This window comes from Procambarus clarkii, chromosome 42, assembly GCF_040958095.1.
Source record: "Procambarus clarkii isolate CNS0578487 chromosome 42, FALCON_Pclarkii_2.0, whole genome shotgun sequence".
Classification (NCBI taxonomy): domain Eukaryota; kingdom Metazoa; phylum Arthropoda; class Malacostraca; order Decapoda; family Cambaridae; genus Procambarus; species Procambarus clarkii.
Window position 1 is genome coordinate 39,231,348 of NC_091191.1, and position 24,618 is coordinate 39,255,965.

Genomic DNA, 24,618 nt, shown 5'->3' on the forward strand with positions numbered 1-24,618 from the left:
TACTTCATTTTCAATCAACTATTTGTTTCTCGTTCAAATACTGTATAAGATATTGAAAGGGGAGAAGTTCTGTTTTTATTGCATATATCGACGTTTCAGGCGGATTAAAGCGGTTTTACGTGTGCATATTCCATTGGTAATATAAACGGAAAATCTGGAACATTTTAGTTAATTCTAATGAAAACACATCGATTTTTATCATTTGTATCGGAAACAGCATTTTAATATGTCTTTTCTAGGATCTAAATAATACGAAACCTCGCTTTATAATTTGAAGTTAAAATCCTCAAATTTGGTAATATAGTTACTTTTTTCACGTTTTTCATGTAGTGTGATTTTACGTAAATATATTCGTTTATACCAATATTTCGATACTACTTCATGTTTTCTCACGATATGTGATTTGACCTTCAAATCTCAGAATTTCGAATAATATTGCATTTTAAAGCAAGTTTTCTTGCATTTTGTTTTGTACTAAAAATCATCGAATTTCGCAATAGTTTGATGTTTATCATCCCCATTTTCCTTGATGTGATTTAAACAAAATATCATCGAATTAGGCAATATTTTGCTGTTTTTCCACGTTTTTGTGAATTTTCAGTTTATTGTTATTAATTTATTATATATACGATAAAAATGATGCAAACACATAATTGGTTAGAAATTAACCTTAAATACTTTATTTTCAATCAACTATTTGTTTCTCGTTAAAATACTGTGTAAGATATTGAACGGGGAGAAGTTCTCTTTGTATTGCATATATCGACGTTTCAGCCGGATTAGAGCGGTTTTACGTGTGCATATTCCATTGGTAATATAAACGGAAAATCAGGAACATTTTAGTTAATTCTAATGAAAACACATCGATTTTTATCATTTGTATTGGAAACAGCATTTTAATATGTCTTTTCTAGGATCTAAATAATACGAAACCTCGCTTTATAATTTGAAGTTAAAATCCTCAAATTTGGTAATATAGTGACTTTTTTCACGGTTTTCATTTAGTGTGATTTTACGTAAATATATTCGTTTATACCAATATTTCAATACTACTTCATGTTTTCTCACGATATGTGATTTGGCCTTCAAATCTCAGAATTTCGCATAATATTGCATTTTAAAGCAAGTTTTCTTGCATTTTGTTTTGTACTAAAAATCATCGAATTTAGCAATATTTTGACGTTTATCATCCCCCCTTTCCCTTTATGTGATTTAAACAAAATATCATCGAATTAGGCAATATTTTGCCGTGTTTTCCACGTTTTTGTGAATTTTCAGTTTATTGTTATTAATTTATTACATATACGATAAAAATGATGCAAACACATAATTGGTTAGAAATTAACCTTAAATACTTCATTTTCAATCAACTATTTGTTTCTCGTTAAAATACTGTGTATGATATAGAAAAGGGAGAAGTTCTGTTTTTATTGCATATATCGACGTTTCAGCCGGATTAGAGCGGTTTTACATGTGCATATTCCATTGGTAATATAAACAGAAAATCAGGAACATTTTAGTTAATTCTAATGAAAACACATCGATTTTTAACATTTGTATTGGAAACAACATTTTAATGTCTTTTCTAGGATCTAAATAATACGAAACCTCGCTTTATAATTTGAAGTTAAAATCCTCAAATTTGGTAATATAGTGACTTTTTTCACGTTTTTCATGTTGTATGATTTTACGTAAATATATTCGTGTATACCAATATCTCGATACTACTTCATGTTTTCTCACGATATGTGATTTGACCTTCAAATCTCAGAATTTCGAATAATATTGCATTTTAAAGCAAGTTTTCTTGCATTTTGTTTTGTACTAAAAATAATCTAATTTAGCAATATTTTGACGTTTATCATCCCCCTTTCCCTTTATGTGATTTAAACAAAATATCATCGAATTAGGCAATATTTTGCTGTTTTTCCACGTTTTTGTGAATTTTCAGTTTATTGTTATTAATTTATTATATATGCGATAAAAATGATGCAAACACATGATTGGTTAGAAATTAACCTTAAATACTTCATATTCAATCAACTATTTGTTTCTCGTTAAAATACTGTGTAAGATATAGAAAGGGGAGAAGTTCTGTTTTTATTGCATATATCGACGTTTCAGCCGGATTAGAGTGGTTTTACGTGTGCATATTCCATTGGTAATATAAACGGAAAATCAGAAACATTTTAGTTAATTCTAATGAAAACACATCGATTTTTATCATTTGTATTGGAAACAACATTTTAATATGTCTTTTCCAGGATCTCTATAATACGAAACCTCGCTTTATAATTTGAAGTTAAAATCCTCAAATTTGGTAATATAGTGACTTTTTTCACGTTTTTCATGTTGTGTGATTTTACGTAAATATATTCGTTTATACCAATATTTCGATACTACTAGATGTTTTCTCACGATATGAGATTTGGCCTTCAAATATCAGAATTTCGAATAATATTGCATTTTAAAGCAAGTTTTCTTGCATTTTGTTTTGTACTAAAAATCATCGAATTTAGCAATAGTTTGATGTTTATCATCCCCATTTTCCTTGATGTGATTTAAACAAATAATCATCGAATTAGGCAATATTTTGCTGTTTTTCCCTGTTTTTGTGAATTTTCAGTTTATTGTTATTAATTTATTATATATACGATAAAAATGATGCAAACACATAATTGGTTAGAAATTAACCTTAAATACTTCATTTTCAATCAACTATTTGTTTCTCGTTCAAATACTGTATAAGATATTGAAAGGGGAGAAGTTCTGTTTTTATTGCATATATCGACGTTTCAGGTGGATTAAAGCGGTTTTACGTGTGCATACTCCATTGGTAATATAAACGGAAAATCAGGAACATTTTAGTTAATTCTAATGAAAACACATCGATTTTTATCATTTGTATTGGAAACAGCATTTTAATATGTCTTTTCTAGGATCTAAATAATACGAAACCTCGCTTTATAATTTGAAGTTAAAATCCTCAAATTTGGTAATATAGTTACTTTTTTCACGTTTTTCATGTAGTGTGATTTTACGTAAATATATTCGTTTATACCAATATTTCGATACTACTTGATGTTTTCTCACGATATGTGATTCGACCTTCAAATATCAGAATTTCGAATAATATTGCATTTTAAAGCAAGTTTTCTTGCATTTTGTTTTGTACTAAAAATCATCGAATTTAGCAATATTTTGACGTTTATCATCCCCCCTTTCCCTTTATGTGATTTAAACAAAATATCATCGAATTAGGCAATATTTTGCTATTTTTCCACGTTTTTGTGAATTTTCAGTTTATTGTTATTAATTTATTACATATACGATAAAAATGATGCAAACACATAATTGGTTAGAAATTAACCTTAAATACTTCATTTTCAATCAACTATTTGTTTCTCGTTAAAATACTGTGTAAGATATTGAACGGGGAGAAGTTCTCTTTGTATTGCATATATCGACGTTTCAGCCGGATTAGAGCGGTTTTACGTGTGCATATTCCATTGGTAATATAAACGGAAAATCAGAAACATTTTAGTTAATTCTAATGAAAACACATCGATTTTTATCATTTGTATTGGAAACAACATTTTAATATGTCTTTTCCAGGATCTCTATAATACGAAACCTCGCTTTATAATTTGAAGTTAAAATCCTCAAATTTGGTAATATAGTGACTTTTTTCACGTTTTTCATGTTGTGTGATTTTACGTAAATATATTCGTTTATACCAATATTTCGATACTACTAGATGTTTTCTCACGATATGAGATTTGGCCTTCAAATATCAGAATATCGAATAATATTGCATTTTAAAGCAAGTTTTCTTGCATTTTGTTTTGTACTAAAAATCATCGAATTTAGCAATAGTTTGATGTTTATCATCCCCATTTTCCTTGATGTGATTTAAACAAATAATCATCGAATTAGGCAATATTTTGCTGTTTTTCCCTGTTTTTGTGAATTTTCAGTTTATTGTTATTAATTTATTATATATACGATAAAAATGATGCAAACACATAATTGGTTAGAAATTAACCTTAAATACTTCATTTTCAATCAACTATTTGTTTCTCGTTCAAATACTGTATAAGATATTGAAAGGGGAGAAGTTCTGTTTTTATTGCATATATCGACGTTTCAGGCGGATTAAAGCGGTTTTGCGTGTGCATATTCCATTGGTAATATAAACGGAAAATCAGGAACATTTTAGTTAATTCTAATGAAAACACATCGATTTTTATCATTTGTATTGGAAACAGCATTTTAATATGTCTTTTCTAGGATCTAAATAATACGAAACCTCGCTTTATAATTTGAAGTTAAAATCCTCAAATTTGGTAATATAGTTACTTTTTTCACGTTTTTCATGTAGTGTGATTTTACGTAAATATATTCGTTTATACCAATATTTCGAGACTACTTGATGTTTTCTCACGATATGTGATTCGACCTTCAAATATCAGAATTTCGAATAATATTGCATTTTAAAGCAAGTTTTCTTGCATTTTGTTTTGTACTAAAAATCATCGAATTTAGCAATATTTTGACGTTTATCATCCCCCCTTTCCCTTTATGTGATTTAAACAAAATATCATCGAATTAGGCAATATTTTGCTATTTTTCCACGTTTTTGTGAATTTTCAGTTTATTGTTATTAATTTATTACATATACGATAAAAATGATGCAAACACATAATTGGTTAGAAATTAACCTTAAATACTTCATTTTCAATCAACTATTTGTTTCTCGTTAAAATACTGTGTAAGATATTGAAAGGGGAGAAGTTCTGTTTTTATTGCATATATCGACGTTTCAGCCGGATTAGAGCGGTTTTACGTGTGCATATTCCATTGGTAATATAAACGGAAAATCAGGAACATTTTAGTTAATTCTAATGAAAACACATCAATTTTTATCATTTGTATTGGAAACAACATTTTAATATGTCTTTTCTAGGATCTAAATAATACGAAACCTCGCTTTATAATTTGAAGTTAAAATCCTCAAATTTGGTAATATAGTGACTTTTTTAACGTTTTTCATGTAGTGTGATTTTACGTAAATATATTCGTTTATACCAATATTTCGATACTACTAGATGTTTTCTCACGATATGTGATTTGGCCTTCAAATATCTGAATTTCGCATAATATTGCATTTTAAAGCAAGTTTTCTTGCATATTGTTTTGTACTAAAAATCATCTAATTTAGCAATATTTTGACGTTTATCATCCCCCTTTCCCTTTATGTGATTTAAACAAAATATCATCGAATTAGGCAATATTTTGCTGTTTTTCCACGTTTTTGTGAATTTTCAGTTTATTGTTATTAATTTATTATATATACGATAAAAATGATGCAAACACATTATTGGTTGCTGAGGCTCCAGAGAGGGATGCAGAGGCTCAAGAGAGTGATGCAAAGGGAAAAGAGAGTGATACAGAGGCTTAAGAGAGGGATGCAGAGGCTCAAGAGAGGGATGTAGAGGCTAAAGAGAGTGGTGCAGAGGCACAAGATAGTGATGCAGAGGCTCAAGAGAGAGATGCAGAGTCTTAAAAGAGTGATGCAGAGGTTCAAGAGAGTGATTCAGAGGCACAAGAGAATGATGTAGAGGCTTAAGAGAGTGATGCAGAGGCTATAGAGAATTATGCAGGGGCTCAAGAGAATGATGCAGAGGCTTAAGAGAGTGATGCAGAGGCTTAAGAGAGGAATGCAGAGGCTGAAGAGAATGATGCAGAGGCTTAAGAGAGGGATGCAGAGGCTGATAAGAGTGATGCAGAGGATCAAGGGAGTGATGCAGAGGCTTAAGAGAGGGATTTAAAGGCTAAGGAGAATGATGCAGAGGCTTAAAAGAGTGATGCAGAGGCTTAGGAGAGTGATGCAGAGGCTGAAGAGAGTGATGCAGATGCTTAGGAGAATGATGCAGAGGCTCAAGAGAGGGATGCAGAGGCTGAAGAGAGTGACGCAGAGGCTTATGTGAGTGATGCAGAGGCTTACGAGAAGGAATCACTCTCTTGAGCCTCTGCATCACTCGCTAGAGCCTCTGCAACACTCTCTTCAGCCTCTGCATCACTCTCTTAAGCCTCTGCATCCCTCTCTTGAGCATCTGCATCACTCTCTTGAGCCTATGCATCACTCTCTTGTGCCTCTGCAACACTCTGATCAGCCTCTGCATCACTCTCTTGAGGCCTCTGCATCACTCTCTCAAGCCTCTGAATAACTATTTTGAGCCTCTGCATCACTCTCTCGAGCCTCTGCATCACTCTCTAGAGCCTCTGCATCACTCTCTTCAGCTTCTGCATCACTCTCTTAAGCCTCTGACTCCCTCTCTTGATCCTCTGCATCACTCTCTTGAGCCTCTGCATCACCCTCTTAAGCCTCTGCATCCCTTTTTTGAGCCTCTGCATCACTTTCCTAAGCCTCTGCATCCCTTTCTTTCGCGTCTGCATCACTCTCTTGAACTTCTGAATCCCTCTCATGAGCCTTTGCATCCCTCTCCTGAGCCTCTGCATCACTCTCTTAAGCCTCTGCATCCTTCTCTTGAGCCTCTGCGTCACTTTCAAGAGCCTCTGCATCCCTCTCTTGTACCTTTGCATCCCTCACTTGAGCCTCAGCATTCCTCTCCTGAGCCCCTGCATCCCTCTCTTTAGCCTCTGCATCCCTCTCTTGAGCCTCTGCATCACTCTCGTAAGCCTCTGAATTACTCTCTTGAGCCTCTTCACCCCTCTCTTGAACTCCTGCATCCCTCGCATGAGCCTCTGCATCCCTCTCCTGAGCCATTGCATCACTCTCTTTAGCCTCTGCATCCCTCTGTTGAGCCTCTGCATCATTCTCAAGAGCCTTTGCATCCCTCTCTAGTGCCTCAGCATCCTTCACTCTAGCCTTTGCATCCCTCTCTTGAGCCTCTGCATCCATCTTTAAAGCCTCTGCATCCCTCTCTTGAGCCTCTGCATCCCTCTCTCAAGCCTCTGCATCACTCTCTTAAGCCTCTGCATCACTCTCGTAAGCCTCTGAATCACTCTCTTAAGCCTCTGCATCCCTCTTTTGAACTCCTGCATCCCTCTCATGAGCCTCTGCAACCCTCTCTTGAGCCATTGCATCACTCTCTTTAGCCTCTGCATCCCTCTGTTGAGGCTCTGCATCACTCTCAAGAGCCTCTGCATCCCTCTCTAGTGCCTCAGCATCCTTCACTCTAGCCTTTGCATCCCTCTCTTGAGCCTCTGCATCCCTCTTTAGAGCCTCTGCATCACTCTCTTTAGCCCCTGCATCACTCTCGTAAGCCACTGAATCACTCTTTTCAGCGATTTCATCCCTCTCTTGAGCCTCTGCATCCCTCTCTTGAGCCTCTGTATCACTCTCTTAAGCCTCTAAATCCCTCTCTGGAGGCCTCTGCATAACTCTCTCGAGCCTGTGCATCACTCTCTTTATCTTCTGCATTACTCTCGTAAGCCTCTGAATCACTCTCTTTAGCCTCTGCATCCCTCGCTTGAGCCTCTGCATCCCTCTCTTAAGCCTCTGCATCACTCCCTTAAGCCTATGCATCACTCTCTAGAGCCTCTGCATCACTCTCTTCAGCCTCTGCATCACTCTCTTCAGCCTCTGCATCCCTCTCTCAAGCCTCTGCATCACTCTCTTAAGCCTCTGCATCACATTCGTAAGCCTCTGAATCACTCTCTTGAGCCTCTGCATCCCTCTCTTGAACTCCTGCATCCCTCTCATGAGCCTCTACATCCCTCTCTTGAGCCATTGCATCACTCTCTTTAGCCTCTGCATCCCTCTGTTGAGCCTCTGCATCACTCTCTTGAGCCTCTACATCATTCTCTTGAGCCTCTGCATCACTCTCTTGATCCTCTGCATCACTCTCTTGATCCTCTGCATCACTCGCGTAAGCCTCTGCATCACTCTCTTGAGACTCTGCATCATTCTCTTGAGCCTCTGCTTCCCTCTCTTAAGCCTATAAATCATTCTCTTGAGCCTGTGCATCACTCTCTTGAGCCTCTGCATCACTCTCATAACCCTCTGCCTTTCTCTCTTGAGCCTCTGCATCATTCTCTTGAGCCTCTGCATCCCTCCCTTAAGCCTCTGCATCACTCTCTTAAGCCTCTGCATCCCACTATTAAGCGTCTGCATCATTCTCTTGAGCCTCTGCATCCCTCTCTTGATCCTCTGCATTCCTCTCTGGAGCCTCAGCATCCCTCTCTTGAGCCTCTGCAGCACTCTCTTGACCCTCTGCATCTTTCTATTGAGCCTCTGCATCCCTCTCTTAATCCTCTGCATCACTCTCTTGAGTCTCTGCATCCCTCTCCTGAGCCTCTGCATCACTCTCTTGAGCCTCTCCATCCCTCTCTTGAACTCCACCATCCCTCTTATGAGTCTCTGCATCCCTCTATTTATACCGAATATATGCCAATTACTGGGAGCAGCGATGGGTCACATTTTGCCCGAACCCCCCCCCCCCTGCAGTTTTCAAAATATCCCAAATATCCCAAATTCGAGGCGTGAGCCTCATATTGGAGACCAAATTCTGACTCTCTTCATGTATTCGCAGATTGAAATTACGACTTTTTATACAGAAAATATGCCAATTACTGAAAGCGGCGATGGACCACATTTTGCCCAAACCCTGCCTGCAGTTTTTAAAATATCCCTAATATCCAGAATTCGACCCTTGATCCATATTTTGGAGGCAAATTTTGGCTCTCTGCACGTGATCGCTGTTTGAAATTACGACTTTTTGTACCGAAAATATGATAATTACTGAGAGCAGCGATAAGTCACATTTTGCCCAAACGACCCCTGCAGTTTTAAAAATATCCTAAACATCCCAAATTCGACGCTTGAGCCACATTTTGGATCTAAATTCTGGCTCTCTTTAAGTATTCGCAGTTTATAATTACGAATTTGTATACCGAAAATATGCCAATTACTGAGAGCAGCGATGGGTCATATTTTGACCAAACCCACCCTGCAGTTTTCAAAACATCATAAACACTCCAAATTCGACGTTTGAGCCAAATTTTCGAGTCAAATTCTGATTCTCTACACGTATTCGCAGATTGAAATTACGACATTTTATATAGAAAATATGCCAATTACTGGTAGCGGAGATGGGTCACATTTTACCCTAACCCCCGACAGGAGTTTTCAAAATATCACAAACATCCCATATTTGACGCTTGAGCCATATTTTGGAGCCAAACTCTGGCTCTCTGCACGTATTCGCACTTTGAAGTCACGAATTTTATAACTGAATATATGCCAATTACTGGGAGCAGCGATAGGGCACATTTTACCCAACCCCCCCTGTAGATTTCAAAAAACCCAAAACTCTCAAATTCGACCCTTGACCCATATTTTGGAGCCAAATTCTGGCTCTCTGCATGTGATCGCTGATTGAAAATACGACTTTTTTTTACCGCAAATATGCCAATTACTGAGAGCAGCGATGGGTCACATTTTGCCCACCCCCCTTCCCCCCTGCAGTTTTGAAAATAATCCAAACATCCCAAATTCGACGCTTGAGCCATATTTTAGAGCCAAATTTCTGGCTTTCTGCACGTATTCGCAGTTTGAAATTATGACATTTTATACCGAAAATATGCCAATTACTGAAAGCCGCGATGGGTCACATTTTGCCCAAACCCTCACTGCAATTTTCAAAATATCCCAAACATCCCAAATTCGACCCTTGAACAGTAATTTAGAGCAAAAATTATCGCTCTCTGCACGTATTCGAAGTTTGAAAATACGACTTTTTATACCGAATATATGCTAATTACTGGGAGCAGCGATGGGTCACATTTTGCCCAAACCCCCCCTGCAGTTTTCAAAATATCGCAAACATCCCAAATTCGACGCTTGAGCAACATTTTGGAGCCAAATTCTGGCTCTCTTCACGTATTCGCAGATTGATATTACGACTTTTTATACAGAAAATATACCAATTTCTGAAAGCGGCGATGGACCACATTTTGCCCAAACCTTCCCTGCAGTTTTTAAATTTCCCAAACATCCCAAATTCGACGCTTGAGCCATATTTTGAAGGCAAATTCTGGCTCTCTGTACGTGATCGCCGTTTGAAATTACGAATTTTATACCGCAAATATGAGAATTACTGAGAGTATCGATGGGTCACATTTTGTCGAAACCCCCCCTGCAGTTTTCAAAATATCCCAAACATCCCAAATTCGACCCTTGAGCCATATTTTGGAGCCAAATTCTGGCTACCTGCATGTGTTCGCAGTTAGAAATTTCGACTTTTTATACCGAAAATATGCTAATTACTGAAAGCAGCGATGGGTCACATTTTGCCCAAACCCCCTGCAGTTTTGTAAATATCTTAAATTCGAGCCCTGAGCCATATTTTGGAGCCAAATTCTGGCTCTATGCACGTATTCGCAGTTTGAAATTATGATTTTTATATCGAAAATATGCAAATTACTGAGAGCAGCGATAGGTCACATTTTGCCTCCCCCCCACCTGCAGTTTTGAAAATAATCCACACATCCCAAATTCGACGCTTGAGCCATATTTTAGAGCCAAATTTTTGGCTTTCTGCACGTATTTGCAGTTTAAAATTACGACTTTTTATTCCGAATATATGCCAATAACTGGGAGTAGCGATGGGTCACATTTTGCCCCCCCCCCCTGCAGTTTTCAAAATATCCCAAACAATACAAATTCGAGGCTTGAGCCTCATATTGGAGCCAAATTCTGGCTCTCTTCACGTATTCGCAGATTGAAATTGCGACTTTTTATACAGAAAATATGCCAATTACTGATAGCGGTTTTGGACCACATTTTGCCCAAACCCTCCCTGCAGTTTTTAAAATATCTTTAACATCCCAAATTCGACCCTTGAGCCATATTTTGGAGGCAAATTCTGGCTCTCTGCACGTGATCGCCGTTACAAATTACGAATTTTTGTACCGCAAATATGCCAATTACTGAGAGCGCCAATGGGTCACATTTTGACCAAACCCACCCTGCAGTTTTTAAAACATCGAAAACACTCCAAATTCGACGTTTGAGCCATATTTTGGAACCAAATTCTGGTTCTCTGCACGTATTCGCAGATTGAAATTACGATGTTTATACCGAAAATATGCCAATTACTGGGAGCGGCGATGGGTCACATTTTACCCTAACCCCCCACAGGAGTTTTCAAAATATCACAAACATCCCATATTCGACGCTTGAGCCATATTTTGGAGCCAAATTCTGGCTCTCTGCACTTATTCGCAGTTTTAAATTACGATTTTTTATACAGAAAATATGCATATTACTGAGAGCAGCGATAGATCACATTTTGACCAAACCCACCCTGCAGTTTTCAAAATATCCCAAACACTCGAAATTCGACGCTTGAGTTAATTTTTGAAGTCAAATTCTGGCTCTGTGCACGTATTTGCAGTTTGAAATTACGACTTTTTATACCGAAAATATGCCAATTACTTAGTGCGCGATGAGTCACATTTTTGCCCAAAAACCCACCCTGCAGTTTTCAAAATATCCCTAACATCCCAAATGCGATGCATTAGCCATATTTTGGAGGTAAATTCTGGTTCTCTGCACGTATTCGCAGTTTGAAATTTCGACTTTATATACCGAAAAAATGCCAATTACTGAAAGCCGCGATTAATTACATTTCAAACATCCCAAATTCAACGCTTGAGCCATATTTAGGAGCCAAATTCTTGGTCTCTGCACGTATTCCCAGTTTGAAATTACGAATTTTATGCCGAAAATATGCCAATTGCTGAGAGCAGCGATAGGTCACATTTTACCCAAACACACCCTGCAGTTTTCAAAATATTCCAAACATCCCAAATTCGACGCTTAAGCCATATTTTGGAGCCAAATTCTGGCTCTCTGCACGTATTCGCAGTATGAAATTACGATGTTTATACCGAAAATATGCCAATTACTGAGAGCAGCGATGGGTCACATTTTGCCCCCCCCCCCCCTGCAGTTTTGAAAATAATCCAAACATCCCGAATTCGACGCTTGAGCCATATTTTAGAGCCAAATTTCTGGCTTTCTGCACGTATTCGCAGTTTGAAATTACAACTTTTTATTCCGAAAATATGCCAATTACTTAAAGCCGCGATGGGTCACATATTGCTCAAACCTTCCCTGCAGTTTTCAAAATATCCCAAACATCCCAAATTCAACGCTTGAGCAATATTTTGGAGCAAATATTCTCGCTCTCTGCACGTATTCGGAGTTTCAAATTACGACTTTTTATACCGAATATATGCCAATTACTGGGAGCAGCGATGGGTCACATTTTGGCCAAACCCCCCCCCCCTCTGCAGTTTTCAAAATATCCCAAATATCCCAAATTCGAGGCGTGAGCCTCATATTGGAGCCAAATTCTGACTCTCTTCATGTATTCGCAGATTGAAATTACGACTTTTTATACAGAAAATATGCCAATTACTTAAAGCGGTGATGGACCACATTTTGCCCTAACCCTGCCTGCAGTTTTTAAAATATCCCTAATATCCAAAATTCGACCCTTGAGCCATATTTTGGAGGCAAATTCTGGCTCTCTGCACGGGATCGCCGTTTGAAATTACGACTTTTTGTACCGAAAATATGATAATTACTGAGAGCAGCGATAAGTCACATTTTGCCCAAACCACCCCTGCAGTTTTTAAAATATCCTAAACATCCCAAATTCGACGCTTGAGCCACATTTTGGATCCAAATTCTGCCTCTCTTTACGTATTCGCAGTTTGAAATTACGAATTTTTATACCTAAAATATGCCAATTACTGAGAGCAGCGATGGGTCATATTTTGACCAAACCCACCCTGCAGTTTTCAAAACATCCTAAACACTCCAAATTCGACGTTTGAGCCAAATTTTGGAGTCAAATTCTGGTTCTCTGCACGTATTCGCAGATTGAAATTTCGACATTTTATATAGAAAATATGCCAATTACTGGTAGCGGCGATGGGTCACATTTTACCCTAACCCCCCACAGGAGTTTTCAAAATATCACAAACATCCCATATTCGACGCTTGAGCCATATTTTGGAGACAAATTCTGGCTCTCTGCACGTATTCGCAGTTTGAAATTACGATTTTTTATACAGAAAATATGCCAATTACTGAAAGCTGCAATGGATCACATTTTGATCAAACCCTCCCTGCAGTTTTTAAAATATCCCAAACATCCGAAATTCGACGCTTGAGCCAAATTTTGGAGGCAAATTCTGGCTCTCTTCACGTATTCGCCGTATGAAAATATGACTTATTATACCGAAAATATGTCAATTACTATAGGCAGCGATGGGTCACATTTTGCCCAAACTTTCCCTGCAGTTTTCAAAATATCCTAAACATCCCAAATTCGACGCTTGATCCATATTTTGGAGTCAAATTCTCGCTCTCTGCACGTAATCGCAGTTTGAAATTACGACTTTTTATACCGAAAACATGTCAATTACTGAGAGCGGCGATGGGTCAAATTTTGCCCAAACCCTCCCCGGTAGTTTTCAAAATATCCCAAACATCTCAAATTCGACGCTTGAGCCATATGTAAGAGCCAAAATCTGGCTCTCTGCATGTGTTCGCAGTTAGAAATTTCGACTTTTTATACCAAAAATATGCTAATTACTGAAAGCAGCGATGGGTCACACTTTGCCCAAACCCCTGCAGTTTTTGAAATATCCCAAATTCGAGCCTTGAGCCATATTTTGGAGCCAAATTCTGGCTTTATGCACGTATATCGCAGTTTGAAATTATGACTTTTTATATCCAAAATATGCAAATTACTGAGAGCAGCGATGGGTCACATTTTGCCCCCCTCCCCCCCTGCAGTTTTGAAAATAATCCACACATCCCAAATTCGACGCTTGAGCCATATTTTAGAGCGAAATTTTTGGCTTTATGCACGTATTCGCAGTTTGAAATTACGACTTTTTATTCCGAAAATATGCCAATAACTTAAAGCCGCGATGGGTCACATTTTGCTCAAACCTTCCCTGCAGTTTTCAAAATATCCCAAACATCCCAAATTTAACCCTTGAGCAATATTTTGGAGCAAATATTCTCGCTCTCTGCACGTATTCGCAGTTTGAAATTACTACTTTTTATACCGAAAATAAGCCAATTACTGGGAGCTGCGATGGGTCACATTTTACCCTAACCCCCCGCAGGAGTTTTCAAAATATCACAAACATCCCATATTTGACGCTTGAGCCATATTTTGGAGCCAAATTCTGGCTCTCTGCACTTATTTGCAGTTTGAAATTACGACTTTTTATACCGAAAATATGCCAATTACTTAGTGCGCGATGAGTCACATTTTTGCCCAAAAACCCACCCTGCAGTTTTCAAAATATCCCAAACATCCCAAATGCGATGCATTAGCCATATTTTGGAGGTAAATTCTGGTTCTCTGCACGTATTCGCAGTTTGAAATTTCGACTTTATATACCGAAAAAATGCCAATTACTGAAAGCCGCGATTAATCACATTTCAAACATCCCAAATTCAACGCTTGAGCCATATTTAGGAGCCAAATTCTTGGTCTCTGCACGTATTCGCAGTTTGAAATTACGAATTTTATGCCGAAAATATGCCAATTGCTGAGAGCAGCGATAGGTCACATTTTACCCAAACACACCCTGCAGTTTTCAAAATATTCCAAACATCCCAAATTCGACGCTTAAGCCATATTTTGGAGCCAAATTCTGGCTCTCTGCACGTATTCGCAGTATGAAATTACGATGTTTATACCGAAAATATGCCAATTACTGAGAGCAGCGATGGGTCACATTTTGCCCCCCCCCCCCCCCCCAGCAGTTTTGAAAATAATCCAAACATCCCGAATTCGACGCTTGAGCCATATTTTAGAGCCAAATTTCTGGCTTTCTGCACGTATTCGCAGTTTGAAATTACAACTTTTTATTCCGAAAATATGCCAATTACTGAAAGCCGCGATGGGTCACATATTGCTCAAACCCTCCCTGCAGTTTTCAAAATATCCCAAACATCCCAAATTCAACGCTTGAGCAATATTTTGGAGCAAATATTCTCGCTCTCTGCACGTATTCGCAGTTTGAAATTACGACTTTTTATACCGAATATATGCCAATTACTGGGAGCAGCGATGGGTCACATTTTGCCCAAACCCCCCCCTGCAGTTTTCAAAATATCCCAAATATCCCAAATTCGAGGCGTGAGCCTCATATTGGAGCCAAATTCTGACTCTCTTCATGTATTCGCAGATTGAAATTACGACTTTTTATACAGAAAATATGCCAATTACTGAAAGCGGCGATGGACCACATTTTGCCCTAACACTGCCTGCAGTTTTTAAAATATCCCTAATATCCAAAATTCGACCCTTGTGCCATATTTTGGAGGCAAATTCTGGCTCTCTGCACGTGATCGCCGTTTGAAATTACGAATTTTTGTACCGAAAATATGATAATTACTGAGAGCAGCGATAAGTCACATTTTGCCCAAACCACCCCTGCAGTTTTTAAAATATCCTAAACATCCCAAATTTGACGCTTGAGCCACATTTTGGATCCAAATTCTGGCTCTCTTTACGTATTTGCAGTTTGAAATTGCGAATTTTTATACCGAAAATATGCCAATTACTGAGAGCAGCGATGGGTCATATTTTGACCAAACCCACCCTGCAGTTTTCAAAACATCCTAAACACTCCAAATTCGACGTTTGAGCCAAATTTTGGAGTCAAATTCTGGTTCTCTGCACGTATTCGCAGATTGAAATTACGACATTTTATATAGAAAATATGCCAATTACTGGTAGCGGCGATGGGTCACATTTTACCCTAACCCCCCACAGGAGTTTTCAAAATATCACAAGCATCCCATATTCGACGCTTGAGCCATATTTTGGAGACAAATTCTGGCTCTCTGCACGTATTCGCAGTTTGAAATTACGATTTTTTATACAGAAAATATGCCAATTACTGAAAGCTTCAATGGATCACATTTTGATCAAACCCTCCCTGCAGTTTTTAAAATATCCCAAACATCCGAAATTCGACGCTTGAGCCAAATTTTGGAGGCAAATTCTGGCTCTCTTCACGTATTCGCCGTATGAAAATATGACTTATTATACCGAAAATATGTCAATTACTATAGGCAGCGATGGGTCACATTTTGCCCAAACTTTCCCTGCAGTTTTCAAAATATCCCAAACATCCCAAATTCGACGCTTGATCCATATTTTGGAGCCAAATTCTCGCTCTCTGCACGTATTCGCAGTTTGAAATTACGACTTTTTATACCGAAAACATGTCAATTACTGAGAGCGGCGATGGGTCAAATTTTGCCCAAACCCTCCCCGGTAGTTTTCAAAATATCCCAAACATCTCAAATTCGACGCTTGAGCCATATGTAAGAGCCAAAATCTGGCTCTCTGCATGTGTTCGCAGTTAGAAATTTCGACTTTTTATACCAAAAATATGCTAATTACTGAAAGCAGCGATGGGTCACACTTTTCCCAAACCCTGCAGTTTTTGAAATATCCCAAATTCGAGCCTTGAGCCATATTTTGGAGCCAAATTCTGGCTTTATGCACGTATATCGCAGTTTGAAATTATGACTTTTTATATCCAAAATATGCAAATTACTGAGAGCAGCGATGGGTCACATTTTGCCCCCCTCCCCCCCTGCAGTTTTGAAAATAATCCACACATCCCAAATTCGACGCTTGAGCCATATTTTAGAGCGAAATTTTTGGCTTTATGCACGTATTCGCAGTTTGAAATTACGACTTTTTATTCCGAAAATATGCCAATAACTTAAAGCCGCGATGGGTCACATTTTGCTCAAACCTTCCCTGCAGTTTTCAAAATATCCCAAACATCCCAAATTTAACCCTTGAGCAATATTTTGGAGCAAATATTCTCGCTCTCTGCACGTATTCGCAGTTTGAAATTACTACTTTTTATACCGAAAATAAGCCAATTACTGGGAGCTGCGATGGGTCACATTTTACCCTAACCCCCCGCAGGAGTTTTCAAAATATCACAAACATCCCATATTTGACGCTTGAGCCATATTTTGGAGCCAAATTCTGGCTCTCTGCACTTATTCGCAGTTTGAAATTACGATTTTTTATACAGAAAATATGCATATTACTGAGAGCAGCGATAGATCACATTTTGACCAAACCCACCCTGCAGTTTTCAAAATATCCCAAACACTCGAAATTCGACGCTTGAGTTAATTTTTGAAGTCAAATTCTGGCTCTGTGCACGTATTTGCAGTTTGAAATTACGACTTTTTATACCGAAAATATGCCAATTACTTAGTGCGCGATGAGTCACATTTTTGCCCAAAAAACCCACCCTGCAGTTTTCAAAATATCCCAAACATCCCAAATGCGATGCATTAGCCATATTTTGGAGGTAAATTCTGGTTCTCTGCACGTATTCGCAGTTTGAAATTTCGACTTTATATACCGAAAAAATGCCAATTACTGAAAGCCGCGATTAATCACATTTCAAACATCCCAAATTCAACGCTTGAGCCATATTTAGGAGCCAAATTCTTGGTCTCTGCACGTATTCGCAGTTTGAAATTACGAATTTTATGCCGAAAATATGCCAATTGCTGAGAGCAGCGATAGGTCACATTTTACCCAAACACACCCTGCAGTTTTCAAAATATTCCAAACATCCCAAATTCGACGCTTAAGCCATATTTTGGAGCCAAATTCTGGCTCTCTGCACGTATTCGCAGTATGAAATTACGATGTTTATACCGAAAATATGCCAATTACTGAGAGCAGCGATGGGTCACATTTTGCCCCCCCCCCCCCAGCAGTTTTGAAAATAATCCAAACATCCCGAATTCGACGCTTGAGCCATATTTTAGAGCCAAATTTCTGGCTTTCTGCACGTATTCGCAGTTTGAAATTACAACTTTTTATTCCGAAAATATGCCAATTACTGAAAGCCGCGATGGGTCACATATTGCTCAAACCCTCCCTGCAGTTTTCAAAATATCCCAAACATCCCAAATTCAACGCTTGAGCAATATTTTGGAGCAAATATTCTCGCTCTCTGCACGTATTCGCAGTTTGAAATTACGACTTTTTATACCGAATATATGCCAATTACTGGGAGCAGCGATGGGTCACATTTTGCCCAAACCCCCCCCCTGCAGTTTTCAAAATATCCCAAATATCCCAAATTCGAGGCGTGAGCCTCATATTGGAGCCAAATTCTGACTCTCTTCATGTATTCGCAGATTGAAATTACGACTTTTTATACAGAAAATATGCCAATTACTGAAAGCGGCGATGGACCACATTTTGCCCTAACACTGCCTGCAGTTTTTAAAATATCCCTAATATCCAAAATTCGACCCTTGAGCCATATTTTGGAGGCAAATTCTGGCTCTCTGCACGTGATCGCCGTTTGAAATTACGAATTTTTGTACCGAAAATATGATAATTACTGAGAGCAGCGATAAGTCACATTTTGCCCAAACCACCCCTGCAGTTTTTAAAATATCCTAAACATCCCAAATTTGACGCTTGAGCCACATTTTGGATCCAAATTCTGGCTCTCTTTACGTATTTGCAGTTTGAAATTGCGAATTTTTATACCGAAAATATGCCAATTACTGAGAGCAGCGATGGGTCATATTTTGACCAAACCCACCCTGCAGTTTTCAAAACATCCTAAACACTCCAAATTCGACGTTTGAGCCAAATTTTGGAGTCAAATTCTGGTTCTCTGGCACGTATTCGCAGATTGAAATTACGACATTTTATATAGAAAATATGCCAATTACTGAAGCGCGATGGGTCACATATTGCTCAACCTTCCCTGCAGTTTTCAAAACATCCAAACATCCCAAATTCCCTTGAGCATATTTTGGAGCAAATATCTCGCTCTCTGCACGTATTCGCAGTTTGAAATACTATTTTTATACCGAAAATAAGCCAATTACTGAGCTGCGATGGATCACATTTTGCCCCCCCCCCTGCAGTTTTTAAAATATCCCAAACATCATAATTCGAGCTTGAGCCTTATTGGAGGCAAATTCTGGCTCTCTTCACGTATTCGTATGAAATTACGACTTTTATACAGAAAATATGCAATTACTGAAAGCGGTGGACACATTTTGCCCAAACTCTCCCTACAGTTTTTATATTTTTCTAACATACCAAATTCGACCCTTGAGCCATATTTTGGAGGCAAATTCTCGCTCTCTGCACGTATCGCCGTTTGAAATTACGAATTTTTTACCGCAAAATGCAATTACTGAGAGCGGCGATGGGTCACAATTTTGACCAAACCACCCTGTAGTTTTCAAAATATCCAAACATCCCAAATTCGACGCTTGAGTTATAATTTGGAGCCAATTCTGGCTCTGTGCACGTATTCGCAGTATAAATTACGACTTTTTATACCGAAAATATGCTAATTACTTAGAATAGCGATGGGTCACATTTTGCCCAAACCCCTCCTGCAGTTTTCAAAAATCCCAAACATGTCAAAATCGACCTTGAGCCATATTTTGGAGTCCAAATTCTCGCTCTTGCACGTATCGCCGTTTGAAATTACGACTTTTTATACCACAATATGCAATTACTGAGAGCAGCATGGGTCATATTTTGACCCCCCACCTGCAGTTTTTAAAATCTAAACACTCCAAATTCGACGTTGAGCCATATTTTGAGCCAAATTTGGTTTCTGCACGTATTCGCAGTTGAAATTACGATATTTTATACAGAAAATATGCCAATACTGGGAGCGCGATGGGTCACATTTTACCCTAACCCCCCGCAGGAGTTTTCAAAATATCACAAACATCCCATTCGACGCTTGAGCATATTTTGGAGCCAAATTCAGGCTCTCTCTGCACGTATTCGCAGTTTGAAATTACGATTTTTTATACAGAAAATATGCATATTACTGAGAGCGGCGATAGGTCACATTTTGATCAAACCCACCCTGCAGTTTTCAAAAATATCCCAAACACTCATCTGAGGCCTCTGCATCACTCTCTTAAGCCTCTGAATCCCTCTCTTGAGGCCTCTGCATAACTCTCTCGAGCCTCTGCATCACTCTCTTGATCCTCTGCATCAATCTCGTAAGCCTCTGAATCACTCTCTTGAGCCTCTGCATCCCTCTCTTGAGCCTCTGCATCCCTCTCTTGAGCATCTGCATCCCTCTCTTAAGCCTCTGCATCACTCTCTTAATCCTCTGCATCACTCTCTTCAGCCTCTGCATCACTCTGCTAAGCCTCTGATTCTTTCTCTTGATCCTTTGCATCACACACTTGAGCATCTGCATCACTCTGTTGATCGTCTGCATCACTCTCTTGAGCCTCTGCATCACTCTCATGAGCCTGTGCATCACTCTTTTGAGCCTCTGGATCACTCTCTTGAGCCTCTGCATCACTCTCTCTTAAGCCTCTGTGTCCCTCTCTTGATCCTCTGCGTCACTCTTTTGAGCCTCTGCATCATTCTCTTGAGCCTCTGCATCCCTCTCTTAAGCCTCTACATCATTCTCTTGAGCCTATGCATCACTCTCTTGAGCCTCTGCATCACTCTCTTAAGCCTCTGCCTTTCTCTCTTGAGCCTCTGCATCACTCTCTTGAGCCTCTGATCCTCTCTGAGCTCATCACCTCTTTTGAGCCTCTGCATCACTCTCTTGAGCCTCTGCATCATCTCTTGAGCCTTGCATCCCTCTCTTAAGCCTCTGCATCACTCTCTTGAGCCTCTGCATTCCCTCTTTAGCCTCTGCATCACTCTCTTGAGCCTCTGCATCCTCTCTTGAGCCTGCATCCCTCTAGCCTGCATCACTCTCTTTATCCTCTGCATCACTCTCTTCAGCCTCGCATCACTCTGTTAAGCCTCTGCTTCCTTCTCTTGATGCATCACTCTTGAGCATCTGCATCACTCTCTTGATCGTCTGCATCACTCTCTTGAGCCTCTGCATCACTCTCTTGAGCCTGTGCATCACTCTTTTGAGCCTCTGCATCATCTCTTGAGCCTCTGCATCACTCTCTCTTAAGCCTCTGTGTCTCTTGATCCTTGCTCTCTTTGAGCCTCTGCATCCTCTCTTAAGCCTCTGCATCATTCTCTTGAGCCTATGCATCACTCTCTTGAGCCTCTGCATCACTCTCTTAAGCCTCTGCCTTCTCTCTTGAGCCTCTGCATCACTCTCTTGAGCCTCTGTATCCCTCTCTGGAGCCTCAGCATCCCTCTCTTGAGCCTTTTGCAGCACTCTCTTGAGCCTCTGCATCATTCTCTTGAGCCTTTGCAACCCTCTCTTAAGCCTCTGCATCACTCTCTTGAGCATCTGCTTCCCTCTGTTAAGCCTCTGCATCACTCTCTTGAGCCTCTGCATCCCTCTCTTGGGCCTCTGCATCACTGTTTAGCCTCTGCATCACTCTCTTGAACCTCTGCATCACTCTCTTGAGCCTCTACATCACTCTCTTAAACCTCTGCATCCCTCTCTTGATCCTCTGCATCACCCTCTTGAGCCTCTGCATCATTCTCTCGAGCCTCTACATCCCCCTCTTAAGCCTCATTCTCTTGAGCCCCTGCATCACTCTCTTGGGCCTCGCATCACTCTCTTAAGCCTCTGCATCTCTCTCTTCAGCCTCTGCATCACTCTCTTGATCCTCTGCATCACTCTCTTGAGCCTCTGCATCATTTTCTTGAGCCTCCGCATCCCTCTCCTAAGCCTCTACATCATTCTCTTGAGCCTCTGCTTCCCTCTCTTGAGCCTTTGCATCACTCTCCTAAGCCTCTGCATCCCTCTCTTGAGCCTCTGCGTCACTCTCAAGTGCCTCTGCATCTTTCTCTTGTGCCTCTGCGTCCCTCACGTTAGCCTCTGCATCCGTCTCTTGAGCCTCTGCATCCCTCTCTTGAGCCTATTCATCCCTCTCTTGAGCCTCTACATCCCTCTCTTGAACTTCTGCATCCCTCTCTTAAGCCTCTGCAACACTCTCTTGAGCTTCTGCATCCCTCTCTGGAGCCTCTGCGCATCCCTCTCTTGAGCCTCTGCGTCCCTCTCTTGCATCGCCTCTGCTCAAGCCTCTGCATCACTGTCAAGTGCCTCTGCATCTTTCTCTTGTGCCTCTGCATCCCTCACTTTAGCCTCTGCATCCGTCTCTTGAGCCTCTGCATTCCTCTCTTGAGCCTATTCATCCCTCTCTTGAGCCTCTACATCCCTCTCTTGAACCTCTGCATCCCTCTCTTAAGCCTCTGCAACACTCTCTTGAGCCTCTGCATCCCTGTCTTGAGCTTCTGCATCCCTCTCTTGAGCCTCTGCATCACTCTCTTAATTGAGCCTCTGCATCCCTGTCTTCAGCCTCTGCATCATTCTCCTTAGCCTCTGCATCACTCTCTTCAGCCTCTGCATCACTCTCCTGAGCCTCTGCATCACTAACTTAAGCCTCTGAATCACTCTCTTAAGCCTCTGAAACTCTCTCTTCAGCGTCTGCATCACTCTCTTACGCCTCTCCATCCCTCTCTTGATCCTCTACATCACTCGCTTGAGCCTCTGCATAACTCTCTTGAGCATCTGCATCACTCTCTTGAGCCTCTGCATCCCTCTCTTGAGCCTCTGCAACACTCTCTTCAGCCTCTGTATCACTCTTTTCAACCTCTGCACCCCTCTCTTAAGCTTCTGCATCCCTCTCTGGAGCCTCTGCATAACTCTCTTGAGTGTCTGAATCTCTCTCTTGAGCCTCTGAATCCCTCTCTTGAGTCTCTGCATCACTCTCTTCATCCTCTGTATCCCTCTCCTAAGCCTCTGCATCACTCTCTTAAGCCTCTGCATCACTCTCGTAAGCCTATGCATCACTCTCTTGAGCCTCTGCATCACTCTCTTGAGCCTCTGCATCCCTCTCTTGAGCCTCTGCATCACTCTCTTGAGCCTCTGCATCACCCTCTTAAGCCTCTGCATCCCTCTTTTGTGCCTCTGTGACACTTTCTTAATCCTCTGGATCCCTCTCTTGAGCCTCTGCATCCCTCTTTTGAGCCTTTGCATACCCTCTTTTAAGCCTCTGCATCTCTCTCTTGATCCTCTGCATAACTCTCGTAAGCCTCTTCATCACTCTCTTGAGCCTCTGCATAACACTCTTGAGTGTCTGCATCACTCTCTTAAGCCTCTGAATCCCTCTCTCGAGCCTCTGAATCCCTCTATTTAGCCTCTGCATCACTCTCTTAAGCCTCTGAATCCCTCTCCTGAGCCTCTGAATCCCTCTCTTGAGCCTCTGCATCACTCTCTCGAGCCTCTGCATCACTCTCTTGATCCTCTGCATCACTCTCTTGAGCTTCTTCATCTCTCTCTTAAGCCTATGCATCACTCTCTAGAGCCTCTGCATCTCTCTCTTCAGCCTCTCCATCACTCTCTTGATCCTCTGCTTCCCTCTCTTGAGCCTCTGAATCACTCTCTTGAGCCTCTGCATCTCTCTCTCTGAGCCTCTGCATCACTCTCTTAGTCCTCTGCATCCCACTCTTCATCCTATGCATCAATCTCTTGAGCCTCTGAATCATTCTCTTGAGCCTCTGCATCCCTCTCTTAAGCCTCTGCATCTCTCTTTTGAGCCTTTGCATCCCTCTATTAAGCCTCTGCATCACTCTCTTGAGCCTCTGCATCACTCTCGTAAGCCTCTGCATCACTTACTTGAGCCTGTGCATCACTCTCGTAAGCCTCTGTATCACTCTATTGAGTCTCTGCATCACTCTCTTGAACCTCTTCATCATTCATGAGCCTCTGCATCACTCTCTTAAACCTTTGCATCCCCCTCTTGATCCTCTGCATCACTGTCTCTAGCCTCTGCATCCCTCTCTTGAACTTCTGCATCCCTCTCATGAGCCTCTGCATTTCTCTCGAACCTCTGCATCACTCTCTTAAGCTTCTGCATCCCTCCTTGAGCCTCTGCATAACTCTCTTGAGTCTCTGAATTTCTCTCTTGAGCCTCTGAATCCCTCTCTTGAGCCTCTGCATCACTCTCTTAATTAAAATGTTGTAATTTCAATCTGCGAATACGTGCAGAGAACCAGAATTTGGCTCCAAAATATATCTCAAACGTCGAATTTGGAGTGTTTTGGATGTTTTGAAAACTGCAGGGTGGGTTTGGTCAAAATATGACCCATCGCTGCTCTCAGTAATTGGCATATTTTCGGTATAAAAATTCGCCATTTCAAACTGCGAATACGTAAAGAGAGCCAGAATTTGGATCCAAAACGTGGTTCAAGCGTCGAATTTGGGATGTTTAGGATATTTTTAAAACTACAGGGGTGATATGGGCAAAATGTGACTTATCGCCGCTCTCAGTAATTGGCATATTTTCGTTACAAAAAGTCGTAATTTCAAACGGCGATCACGTTCAGAGAGCCAGAATTTGCCTCCAAAATATGGCTCAAGGGTCGAATTTGGGATGTTAGGGATATTTTAAAACTGCAGGCAGGGTTTTGGCAAAATGTGGTCCATCGCCGCTTTCAGTAATTGGCATATTTTCTGTATAAAAAGTCGTAATTTCAATCTGCGAATACGTGAAGAGAGTCAGAATTTGGCTCCAATATGAGGCTCACGCCTCGAATTTGGGATATTTGGGGTATTTTGAAAACTGCAGGG